Here is a 14,079-nt window from a genome sequence, read left to right on the forward strand (position 1 = left end):
CTCCGGCCATCGATAACTTTTGCTATTTCTGTGGCCTCATAAACCTGTGAATTACTCAATCCTTTGTAGCCTCTTTTGAAGCACCCACATTACAAAGCGCATAATATTTATTTGAACTTCTGGGACCCGACCTGCGCAATCTTCCTCCTTGTGTGTAACAATTCTGTCGTCATACTGAAATCTCAGTACAGGTGGCGTACAGAAGCGGACATTCTGTACACCGTCATCGTGCAAAAGTAAATCTGTGCAAAACACGGATAGCGCCCATAATGGTGCGTGCCATTCAGAACAGGCACTGGACCAAATGATACTGAGCATTATCCATGCAATGGAAAGGTGTGTAAATTTGAATCCCTTGCAGCACTTGCAGTGCAGGTGCAAAATTTCGTGCACCAGAAAGTTTAACTTCGGTAGTGCACTACACTCAAAGTAGTACAGACAGCAATGGCGTTGCTGTCCCCTGTTGCAGTACCACTGGCTCGCGGCAGGCAGTCTATCAAATGGAATAGTCTATATATATGGCCGCCTTTCAGTACAAACATACATGCATAGAGACGGAAAAGGTTGATAATTGATTTTGGATAATTTGGAGATTGATGATGACAGTTGCCCTCTCACTTTCCATCCACTCGGTCGCAACCTGCACGCAGAAACAACAGATACGTATACATAAAGAATGAAGAAGTGGAAAACGAGCTTTATGTGACACAGTCACGCTTAGTATAGATCGACGCTTGCACTTTACTTCAAACGAGTGCACCTAGAAGTTCCCGTTTAAATTACAAACACCCCGCACATATATTCGCATCAGGGGTCAGCGGTCACAGCCGCACGCAAGTATGCCGGTGATCTTACTAAAATACCTCGGGTATGTTGCCTGTAGGCAGCATCTGGCGAACGAACACTTGGGGGTGGTGTAGAAAGCACTGGTGTCGTGTGTTTCTGCACAGCAGCCAGCACCATTGCTCCTGCATGGTTGTGAATGCCGAGCGCTCAATCGGTGCCATCTTCTAGTCCGCATTGAGCAGGCATGAAAATGGGCAACATATTTCTTAGATTGTTTGTATTAGCCCGATGAGTCTACATCTGAACGCAGAAGGCGAAGATTGGAGTAATTAAAATAGTTGCAAAGCTTCTTGACTGCAGTCTTCTCTCGGTGCATAAATGAGCCAATAATCTTCATAGATGAATTCATTATGGCGAAGGGTACCAAAACTTCACTTGCCGTACTGCATTTCACAGCTGTTGGCAGTCAAAAAGATGTCATGTAGTTTCGCTGCGGACGACACATTAGCAGTTCCCGGCTCCTTCACCACTTCTGGGGATGAGTGATATTGCTTCCTTACTAGTAGACATTTCTGGACTTCCATCTGGAACCTGTAAAATCCAGGAAGTTGACTGATTCTCAGCAGAACTTAAAAACGAAAGCTCAATGGGCTATGCGCACTATATAATTTGAGTAAGAATGTCGCAGAGACACCACTGAGAAGCTACGACTGTAAAGGAAGAAACAACAAAGAAATAACCGCATGAAAATGGCATAGGTTTGGGGATCACAATCATGGTGAGCGAGTTGTAACTCGCAATCGAATCATAACCCGAGTCATGAGTGAGTTCGGACTCTCAGATATTGGTCCGAGTTGTGAATGATTCCGAATTCACATTCTGAGTCATGTGTCCGGGCTCAGACTCAGATCATGGTCAGTGTTTTCTTGATGACGGTGTGTGCTTAGTTCTTTTTTCTCCTGGTTTGCTGACAATGGAGGGGAGGAAAAATTTGCTGCCGCAACCAAGGATGCTTGAGGGCGAGGCACCTGTGGGCGACCGAAGTAGAGGATTCTCCGGAAGCAAGGAAAATGGCGTTTTTGTCCCTTTCAGGTGTTTTTGTCTCTTTCCCTTTGCTAGTTTACTCGGGTGCAGGTGCGGTGATTAGCCATGTGGGGATGTGTTGGAACCTATGACCGAGTTCCATCATGTCACTGCGCAGGGGTGGTCCCTTGTCACGTGTCTCAGACTGAAGGTTTATTTGCGCAACGAGATGTTGTGAAGAAAGCCATGGTATTGCAAAGAAAGCTAAGGAAAAAGCTGTACAAACAGCTTGAGATGTTCAAACTTGAGAGGTTGGCTCGGGGGCATGCCACTTGGGCGCTTCATTTAGCCCGTGTGTGTCTTGAGTCGAAACCACTGAGTGAGCCCAATTGAGTCGCGAGTTGATATGAGTGAACTCAGATGGGTTGTGAGTTGAAGTGAGTTGTGAATTCTAACGAGTGGCTGACCCTGAATTAATCGTGAGTTGGAGTGAGTACAAATGAGTTGTGAGCCTAAATGAGCTTGATTTCTTGACTTGGGCCTGTGTGACTCTCCGTTTGAGTGTGTCCATAGTTTGAGCAAACTTTTGTGAGTGAGTCTAAGTGGGCACTTGTGATTTTGGCGAGGTATCTTGCATGGGAGGTACGCGAAGATGATGCGTGTTAATCAGCACGCAAGTTCTGTCGTACTTCACATTGTTTTTTTAGCCAAACACGGGTTCAATCCTAGCCGTGGCAGTTGCATTTCGATGGAGGCGACATCGTAGAGGCCCATGCACTGTGCGATGTCAGTGCATGTTAAAGAACCGCAGGTGCATAGTTGCAATTATCGAGAGCCCTTTACTACGGTGGCTCTCATAGCCTGAGTCGCTCTGGGACGTTAAACGCCGTACGCCACAGACCGTAATCCAAACAAAAGCAGCTCGCTTTCGGCTTCTCACTTCGGCGTCTCAGTTTACTGGATTGTTACGATAAAAAAAGCTCACTCGGGCTCTGCTGTGACCTGGTGTGACTAGTAAAGATATGAGCAATGGCAGTAAATACTACAATAACCTCAGCAAATTTTCTCTCGTATGAACTTTGTATCTCTCGTACTCGAAAACATCCGAAATTTACACACCAGTCAGAGGGACCTTTAGACAGGTTGCACAAACGGATTTTGTGAATATATTTGCAAGAATGTCAGTATTTCACACAACCATACTTCACAGCATACAACCCGGACTGAGAGCAAAGCCTACCATAATATGACCGCATTCCAAACGAACGTGCTCAGTGCCGCACCATATCGGGTGTGGTGGTCATGAGCATAAGGAGAGACGCAAGAACTGTACCTAGGTGGATACTTGAACCACGCTGTGATAAACAGAGTGAAAGAAGTAACGAAATGGTGAAAGAATTGCTATAGTGGAGGGTTCCGGACTGATCTCTGCCATTGGGGGTTATTCATAGTGCAGTGGCATTGCAAAGCACATGTGCATTTTTGCATTTCGACAGAGGATGAAGCTCTAAGGTAAGAGATGCTTATGAGCATCTCTCTAGAAAAAAGCCTAACTTGCGCCCAGACACGAAGGACTTGTTTTGCTGGACAGTTGAAGGCTTTTGTGGACCCCTCTTCACCCTCCTGGAAATTTAGCAAACACTCATCTGGTGGTTTAGACTTTCTCTTCATTACTTCTTGCATGCTTCCTTTTGCATTGCATTCCTGCAAGAAAAACCAAAAACACATCTGCGCTAGGCGAAGCAGTAGGTCATTTATACAAAGAAACTGCCATTATTCAGGTTTTTGTAATAGCACGATTCCAGCAGAGCGTTATGGCATAGCTGCAGTGCATACACCTCTTACGCCAGCCGCCAAAAGCACAAGGGACGCCTAGCACGCTGCCCAACTTGGAGGGCAGAAGCGAGCGAAGGCGGCGGTATGTCCAACAGCCAAAGGACCTGGCCAATACCCAAGTGCAGCTGCCGCTATGAGTTGTCGCAGAATGTGCTACAGCTTTCCTGCCATGCACTGCCACTTGCACTTGCACTCTCGACGACGAGGTAGACAAATTTTTATAGTGAGGATACACAGTGAAAAAAGTCGTTTTTGCCTGCATTCATGAGGCAAAGCTTTTCATGAAGCTTTGTTCATTACAATGTGCAGCAAGGATAGAGGCGCTTCTGATCAGTTCATTCACGCATGATATGCAAATGAGGATTTAGGGAGGCAAGAGGAATGTATATGGATGCCATCTGTTCGTCATGGGTGGCGAAGACTTATGAGCTGAATCAGAATGTGCACATTAATTATGACATTTCATACGTATGACGGCAAATATTTCTGTGATGGCAATATCTATACTTTTGAAGTCATATTTCTGTGACTATTTCGGATAGGGTCTGTATTACTGGTAGTAATCCGACGGAACTTATGACATTATAAAGGCTGTCCTGCGTATTGTCTGACGGTATGTTAAGGGTTGGTCAAAAGTCCCCAGGCCACACGGTCTGCATTTGAACAGAAGAGTGCGGAATTTAGGGCGTCTATGAACCTCCTCACCAAGGTTCTCAGGAGTGAGATTGAAACTTCACCACTCCCTCCAGATAGTTAGGGCTTTGGAGGTGTCGTAAACGCCCCACTACAAGGCAGAAAGGTGGACACTGGGGGCTGTGGTCTGAGGGCTTTTGACAAGCTCTGTACATATCTGTACCCTTGTAAAAATGATCAAAGTATTAACTGCAGTTGTTTTAATCACTTCTGGAATCAAACAGAAACAATTATGCATGGCTATTCGCAATTTACACAAGTCTATAGAACTTCAGAGAAAGCTCAGCTCTAGGTAACAGTGCATTTGTACAAAAAACCGTTGTGTGGCAGGAGTGAAATCTGCTGTTGGTTCAGTGCGCACAGCGAAAAGATCTGCATGATGAAAGAGTGGCAGGGGTCCGCACCTGTGACCAAGCTCATTGTGCCCATGATAGATAAAATGATGACGTGCACCAACGTCAAGTGCCGAACCGCACTGCGTGGCATACGTGGTCCGTAAGGAAAATGATGCCAGGCTTCGACAAAGAAGGTTACGCAACACTTTCACCACCACGTATGATATGCATACGACAGCTGTTATGTGGCACCGCGCACAGACGTGTAGCAGACTAGGTGAGCACACATCATGCAGATAAGGCATTGCGAATGACGCTCAGTCGACGATCGCCCACACACAAGAAACGGCTAAAGAGAGACGCCGTTGAAAGTTCGGAGTACTTTCTGTTGGTGTCCTAACCTACAGGTGGTGACTTATGCCTCTAGTGCCTTGTGATTGTTAAAGTGCGCCGAGACTGGCTCTCACTGAATGTCCTTGGCAGTCGACTTGGCAAACACAAGGTCGCTCTGCAACACAGCGCGTTTTAGTTGCCATTCCACAGCGCGGATGGACATTTAATTATGACAGCGGAGTCCTCGATTGCGCGGGGCAGCTGCGAGACCGCTGTGCCGACATCAACGTAGCGCCTCTGTCAGCCGACACAACTGAATGAGCGATTGGCATTGCTGTCCCTTTCAATTCTAGCATTTTTTTGTTTCTGTTAACCCGCTTCGATATAACTCCTGGTGGTGAGTGTTCCCTGCACAATAAGGTAATATTCGCTGAAACGCCGTCTACTGCTTAGGCATGCCTTAAATATGTGACATGAAGGGTTTACTTCTCAATGCTGGTGTACGCTATTACATTATCTGGATATTTTTCTTCACCATAAAATAGAATAAAAACTAAGGAATATGCCACAATCAAGAACTAAATTTGTCATTTGTCAGTACCATTGCAATACAAAATCGCATTTACATGACCTTCCGTAAAATATGTTAGGGAATAGGTTTTGATCATTTGTACATGCCATCAGAAACTTGCGACTGATGTAATTATTTATCTTCCTATCATGCTGTAAGCAGAGGAAATGCATATCTGAAAGAGTTGAAAAGAATACTTTACGCGCATGGACATGCGTTTGAAACGTCCGTTATCTATGCACTAGGTAAACTGCAAAGGACAGAACCTATCAATGGCTTTTTGCGGTTGTTCAGAAGCGGCACTTCATAGCCTATAGTTAAGCTCAAATTCTTAATGGGGTAATTTACAGTATCGGTGAATACGCGCGAAGAAAAGTTTAGCAGGGAAGGCACCTAAAAGCAGCTCCCATGCACAGATAATGACACAAAATGCATACAATGAACAGAGTGAATAAATTTGCAAAGTGCTGTGGCGAATGATGACAAAGTTCTGACCAAGTGAAATAGAGAGTGACAATTACTGTTCTTTTTATCCGCATTTTATTTGTTTTAAAAACAAAAAATGTAGGTGGATGTTGGTTTTTTTTTTTTGAAGCGTGAAATGCTTTTAGCTCCCATTCTCGACAAATTAAGGCGAACATCATCTGTTAACCGCGGCGAACCTGAGGCCGAACTTTCCGAACTCTTTCGTGAGAACGGTAGCCAGCAGCAAAAAACCTCAAAACTGAGTGGCCTGCGAACCAGCGCCTGCGCCAACAGAGCAGCTTTGTTTTCCGACGTCCTCATCGGCTATCGCCGCAGCCTCTCGCGTGTTGTTGTTGGCCTCTATGTACTAAGTGATAGTCGTTGTTGTTGTTGTTGTTAGCCTATCAAAAGATGGCACATACCCACACTGGGGGATCGACCAAGAATCGGGTGGCTATTCACCTGAACGCAGTTAAAAAACGGAAAAGCACGTGGGAGCGCAACACCGGTGAATTCTTCGTCATGAACAGAAAAGGGATGAGAGTTTTGATTTCAAAATTATAAGAATAATAAAGAGAGGGATTAAATAATAATGATTTAGTCAAAATGTAATAATTGATAGAAAAGTTTGGAACACTTAGCAAGGCAGTCGGTGAGATTCTATTAGGAAATTTAGAACAGCGGTACAAACAGATCTGTGGCTGAACCCAAATGTGGTGGCACCAAACGATAGCAAGAAGCGGGCTGCTCAAACTAAGGCCAAGATGCTGAAAGGGCTCCTCCAGCAACCGTTTTCTCAGAGAGTTGAATCGGCGACAATACAGCCAAAAATGTTCAATAGATTCAGGCTCACGGCAAAATGCACAAAGGGGAGAGAGCGCCAAACCCGACTTGTGTAAATAGAAATTTAGAGGGGGGATGCGGCAGCGCAGCCTCGTCAGTGATACTTCAAGCTGCCGAGAGCAACAAATTTTCCTGTTCCAATAATATTTAAGGTGCTCATAATCCGCCGATGTTAAAAGTGATGTGTCTTGCGTGCTTAAAAATGCACGTCGCCGAAATCTAGATGCTGTAATATAGGCTGTAGCCGGGATGATTGGCAACACGGGGCCGCTGAGGGAAGCCTTTGCGAGATTATCAGCAATCTCATTTACTGTCACACTGCTGTGACCGGGAACCCATACTAAATGAACAAGGCTCAAATGCGGAGGAAGTAGGGATAAGAATGTTGATAAAATGGGACCGTCAACATGTGCAGCGAGGGACGAACACAAAGATAAAGAATCAGTAATTACTGCAACTGCTGTAATAGAGGGGATCTAGCTTGCGTAGAGCAAGTACAACTGCTAGAAACTCTGCTTGAAAAATAGGGGTGAAATCTGGAAGGCGCAGTGAAAAGGACCAGACTAAATGCGAGCAAAATATTCCCACACCTGCCTTTTCATTGCATTGCGATGCGTCAGTGGCTATTGCTGTATCTGCAGGTAGGGTCCTCAGATGATCTTCTAGAAGACCATTCAGAATACTCGGTGGCAAAAGTTTTGCATTTTTTGGGAATATGTCATCGAAAACAATGTGGATAGCGGGCCCATTGCGAAGCGCAGGAAGGATATCATAAATGTTTACATCTAAAGGCTGAAGTAATCTTTGCACAAACACTACCTGAGGGGAATTGAAACGAGACCAGGGGACACCAAAAAAGGAGGTCGGCTGAGAACAGAAAATGCTTTGGGAACGATGGAAATGGGATTCATAGATCCTGAGGTAAGTTTGCACAGTTAAAAATTGAAGTCGTGATAAGAGAGATGGAATGCGGGCTTCAAGGTACAGCACATTGATAGACACAAATTTTGGAAGGCCGAGGCACATGCGAAGTGCTTCCCTCTCTAAAAGGACGAGAGGACGAAGTTTATATGTAGCCGAGCCTGAAAACAACACTGATCCAAATTCTAAAATTGGCCTGACATACACACTGTAGATCATTAATAGCGCATCTTTGCGCATGCCATACCGGTGATGGCATAATCTCCGTAACATGCCCACGGCACGAGCCCCTTTCGCCGCGACATGGTCAATGTGAGGTCGCCAGGTGAGTTTGTTGTCATAAATGACCCCTAGGTATTTTAGGGATTGAACCTGCGGTATTATTTTTAACTGGCAAGTGAGAGAGACCACTACAGGAGTGAATAGAGGGAAAACAAGAGTGGCGCACTTGCCAACATTTAACTTCAGGTGTAATGCGCTCAACCAGGGCTCAAGTGTATTCAAATATGACTGCAACAGGCCATACAGAGAATGTATATCCGGCGCAGCAGCAAAAAACGCAATGTCGTCTGCATAGACGTAAGTGCGTACATGGTGGTGGAGAGGAATTGCGCTCAACAGAATATTAAAGAGCACAGGAGAAAGAACAGCTCCTTGCGGTACACCTCGCGTTTGTCTGTACCTCTCTGAATGAACACCATTATGGACGCAAAAGAATTCCCTGTTATGAAGAAATGCAGATATCCATGCAACTATATAATCTGGAAATTGAAGAGACTGTAGCCTATGTATCAGGATGGAGTGTTCTACACTGTCGTAAGGTTTAGTGACGCCTAACGTAACCAAAGCCGCGACGAGGCGTTGACGACGAGCAAGGAGAATTCTGCTCTCAAGATCAGCACGTACATTCCATATCGAACACCGTGGCCGGAAACCGAGTTGGCACGGGCTGAGTATAGTTTTGCGGTCCACAATGGCTGACACCCGAATTAGTAACCCCCTTTCTATCAACTTTACCACGTTTGATGTTAAAGAAATTGGCCTAATATTATCCAATTCATAGCCTCCACCCTGATTTTTAAGTAAAGGGATCACCTTGGCCAGCTTCCACTTGGAAGGTATCCAAGCATGTTTGAGAGAGTAGTTTATTAGGTGCAATAAGGAGTTGGGAGACTCTTCAAATAGAATCTTGAGCATCTTTCTAGTAACACCATCAGGACCAGGAGCAGCAGCTGGCAATCTCTGGACAACTTGTGAAAGCTCTAATAGATTTACTTGTGAGGCATTATCATTTGGCACGACTGGTGTAAACAACAATGGTCGCAAAGGTAGTAAAGACGAGAACCGCTTTTGCAGGCCTGTGGCAATTAATTCAACCGCCTGGATAGCTTCTTCAGGTGACATAACTAATGACTGAAAATTATGAGAGGACATGAGCTGTTTCCGAGACCGTAGAAAACCGAATAGTGCACGTCGGTTGCCCGCCTTTGAAAGATAATCGAAGTGTTCTGAGTCATATTTTTCCTTCGCGCGAGAAACTGTGCGTTTAAAGGTGGCTGCAATAAATTTATAATCACTCCAGTTATTCGGGCATTGGTTATGAAGAAGCTTTTTCCATGCTGCCTTCCTCCGCCTGTAATCTCTTGTACAGTCCGCATTCCACCAGTTAAAATTCCCTTTTGTTGGCCCCACCAGGAACTCCGACTTTACGGCTTTCCTCTATAGCCAGACATATGCTTGCTGACTGGTGGACTTCGGCGATGCTAGACACTGAAGCAAGGGCAAAGCGCAACGCCGTCTGAAATCTGTCATAATTTACATGTGACCGCAACTGAGAAGACGCCGGAGTAACACGACATATGATATCAAAATATGAATAGGTATATGGTCACTTGAGGTGCCGCTATCAACAGTCGACCAATTCGTTACGCCAATTCCAGGACTAATGAACGTGAGATCTAAAACATATTGAGTGTGTGAGCGAAGATAAGTGGCCGATCCTGAATTTGAACACATCAGGTGGTGATCAGAAACCCAGTCCCAAAGGCGCTGGCCGCATGTATTAATTAGTCCTAAAACCCCAAGACACATGGTGAGAATTGAAGTCCCCAGCCACGAGAACTGGGTTTTTACAGTTAGCATGTTGTAAATCGTTGTCTTCCTCTTCTTTCATCCGTTCGTGCTCAGAGCGGATATAGTGCTGCCGCGCGTAGCTGCGCCATTGAGCTGGCTGCGTCAAGAGATCGAAAGGCCACACTGCGCGCTATTGCGCGCCAAACAGATGAGGGACGCTGAGTTGAGGGCGCTGCCCACCACGAAAAGCAGAAGCGACTGAACGCGGCGGCACTCAAAGCTCCAAAAGCAGCGAAGCCAGCAGAACACACTGTTCAGTTACGAACAGCGTCTGATGGCAGATGCTGCTCAAGCAAGAAAAAGAGCTACAGGCAGATTATGCGCGCTTTAAGCGGGCGAGGTCAGGGGCATGTTCAGCAGTCAGTGACCCTGCCCATACTATAGTGTGCGCGTGTTCTTTTCGCGCTACCTTTCACCATTCATCAACAAAGCTACACTAAAACACGCAAACAACATGCAGTTTTTTTCCTCCATCGGTACGCAAAAATGTATTTCTATGCGGTCGGGCAGATGAGTTCAGTAAAAAGCATTGAAGCACAAGGGGACATGTACAGTACTCACGGATTGAAATAGGACATTCGGAGCGCGTGGCCGTCGCTTCATGGAGCGCCGCCCGTAGATGCTCATGGAACCAAGGTGGTGCATTGTGGTATGGCGCGAGGGGGAGAACATCTACAAAGCAGAATTGTTCCTTCCAGCCGCCAACGAGCCGGCCTGTGGTTTACCACATGCCTGCGTGGCACTGCAAGGCTTGGCTTCGAATGTCCTATTTCAATCCGTGAGTACTGTACATATGTGCTCCGTCCTCCGGATGCATACCAGCTGACTGACTAGCGAGGCACCGCGGTCTTTTTTTTCCCCGCGAATCTGTATCCCACAAACTTCGGCCATGACTGCACGATCGGCGTGGCAGCGCGAAATGTCCGAAGCAGGAAGATGGCCGCTGCATAATAATAATAATACAAAAAAATATGAGATAACTGCGGCACCCGCATTGGAGGAATGCGTCACCACTGACGCCTCCTCGACCCTCTTTGCCTGAGTTAAGTTCCATCATTGCACAGTTTCAGTTTTCAAACTTGGCGCCACGCTTCGTTTTCAAATTTGGCGCTACACTTCGCTCCGTCCACACTTCCGGCTTTTCAAATTTGTTACGTTTTAGCTCCGCCTATCTCCGGTGTTTTCAAATTCGGGGCCACTTTTGCTCCGGCCTCGCCCACTTTTTGGACATTTTTGGCTCTAATTAATTAATTACCCCGCATGCACCTCATAATTTCCGCCGCGACATTTTTTGATGCTCTATCTAATCCAACCATTCTTTTTCTTATAACTCAGTTCCTTCGAACGTTATCGTGATGACAAGCTCGTGATGACACGAAACCGCGAACATATAGTCACAAAATGCTTACACATTAAAAAACGCGCAGAACAAGCTTTCACAGGTGATCACGTAGTGCTTAGGTGAAATGTGAGGTAAGGGCCATGTTTCTACAGGAAACAAACGCCTTAATTGCCATCGATTCCAGGCTTCAGTGCCTACATGTCTCCTTCAATGATAGACCGTCGTGTACAAACTGCTGCTCCCCCGGGAAAAGGCGGGGGTGTATGTGGACTCACGTTTTCCGCATGTACGCCTTGCTCTCGAAAACTGGTGCACGTCGTATCAAGAGGTAGTGACAGTGGCTGCGAAATTTAGGAAGGGAACCGTTGTGGTCGTTTTATTTTACGTTAGACCAGCCGGTGGTACTTCCTTCCGTATTAATCTTGGCTGGTTTATAAGTGTCCGTCGGCAGTATCCCGGGTATCCGATTTTAGTCGGAGGTGACTTTAACGTCCCTCACCAGGATTGGGGGTACCCCACTTCGAGCCATCCGCCGCGGTGGCTGAGTGGTTATGGCGCTCGGCTGCCGGCCCTAAAGACGCGGGTTCGATCCCGGCCGCGGCGGTTGAATTTCGATGGAGACGAAATTCTAGACGCCCGTGTGTTCTGCGATGTCAGTGCACGTAAAAGAACCCCAGGTGGTCGAAATTTCCGGAGCCCTTCACTACGGCGTCCCTCATAGCCTGAGTCGCTTTGGGATGTTCAACTCCCATAAACCAAACCACTTCGAGCCCTAGTGGCAGGCGTGTACGGGACGCCTTCACGGACGCCCAATTTGTGCTGCTCAACCATCCTGGGACAGCAACGTACACGACCAGTGCGTCAAACTCGCAGTTCTTCCTATGCTGCAGACTTGAGGTCGTGGTCGGGTCCGGGTACTCCCTCCTGGCACATGGAGACAGACTGCTGGGGAAGTGATCATCACCCTATCATTATCGGTCTTCACACCTCACATTTCCAACATTTACGCTACAAATGTTCTGTGATCAACTGGTACAGTTTTCGCTCCTGTCTGGACAATCTCTCCTCAGATTCTTCGCCAAATCCTTGTTGAGCGCATACAAACAGCGATCAATAGTTCTACGACTACCACCTGGACTGATGTTGGTCGACCGGCACCAGACCTCGGCCTTCTTAGCTTGTGGGCGGCATGCCGTCAAGCCGAGCTGGCTGCTGCGCGAGACCCTTCTTCGTCGCAGGCACGTGCGCGATTGCACTATCTTACAGCTAAGGCAGGGAAATATGAACGCGACCTCTCTCGACGGCAGTGGCATGCGTGGTGCGAACAGTTTTCTGCAAAATCTTCGAATGCCTCTCTCTGGCGAACATTCCGTACAATGGAACGTATGGCTGGATGGCGTCGTGCTCGAGAGCTGGAAATCCGCTGTCGTGATTCCTATTCCGAAACCAGGAAAGCCTCCGACGGACCTTGCAAACTTGCGACCTATTTCCTTAACTCCTACGCTGTGCAAGCTGGCGGAGAAAATGCTAGCCACACGATTGTCATGGTAGCTAGCTATAGAGCAGCACGGTTTTTATCACCCCGCACAAATCGGCTTTTGTCCATATATTGGTACAGAGGACGGGTTGGCTGTCTTGGCATCTGCAGTGTTGTCATCTACCCGCAGCCGCAATGTGCGTACCGTTTTACCAATGGACGCTGAAAACGCATATGACAACATCAGTCATGCAGCCATTCTGAACTCTATTGTCATGCTTCATCTCCCTCTGAGAGTGCGTAGTTTTGTCCAATCATTTTTGGAAGGCAGAAAATGTGCAATACGCCTCAGCGGCGAAGCGGTCGGATCATTTGTTCCTCTCTGCGGCGTGCCCCAGAGATCAGTATTGTCACCGACGTTATTTAATATTGATTTCATCCTGTTGGTTTGGCGCTTACATGACATCCGTGACATAAAATTTCTTCAGTACGCTGACGACATCACGGTGTGCAGTACTCACCCAAGATCTCCGTACTCAGGAGGCTGCCCTTCTGCCTTGGATGTTACCTGTAATTACGCATCATCCATCGGACTTCAGCAATCCGTGCATAAAACAACATACAAGTCTGTCGCCAACCGCCGGGAACGCCGTTAACTTGCTGCAAGTCCAATCCGTCTTTGTCTATCAGGCACCCCACTACAAGAAAGTCCGAGTGTAAAAATCCTTGGCTTAATGATTTACCAATCAGGATCAGCGACTGCATGCCTTTCTCAGGTAAAAAAGGCAAGCTATTCAGACTTTGGGTTAGATTGGAAGAATTGCTCCTAAAATGGGCGGCGCACGTTCGTTCGTTGCAACGCCAATTGGTGAGGGCAGTTCCGCAGTCACGTATTGTTTGTCAAGCCCAGTTTCAACATGCTACAAGGGCCCAATGGGATCGCCTTGAAGCCATGAACCGAGAGGCTATGAGGACCATTACGTGCCTTCCACGCATCACACTGGTCATAGCTTTACAAGAGAATGCGCAGCTCAATACGATTGATGAGCTGGTGCAGCAGCGCCGTGATGCGCGCAGCCTTAAGGCCAGTCTATCGCACTCCACGCATGCACTGAGCACTTATGCAACGTCACACATCATTCCTCAGCCGCCAACGCCAGTTCTTCCCCCATGGAAGTTTGTACAGCTCAGCGACAACAAGCCAACAGATAATCGCCAGCCAACATCTGCTAATTCGGCATCGTTGCTTTTCCAGAAATTTGAGGAACAAGGTGCTTGCCTGCCTGAAGGATCCATTGTTGTCTACGTAGACTCAAGCATA

The sequence above is a fragment of the Amblyomma americanum genome, chromosome 1, assembly GCF_052857255.1.
Source record: "Amblyomma americanum isolate KBUSLIRL-KWMA chromosome 1, ASM5285725v1, whole genome shotgun sequence".
NCBI classification, from domain to species: domain Eukaryota; kingdom Metazoa; phylum Arthropoda; class Arachnida; order Ixodida; family Ixodidae; genus Amblyomma; species Amblyomma americanum.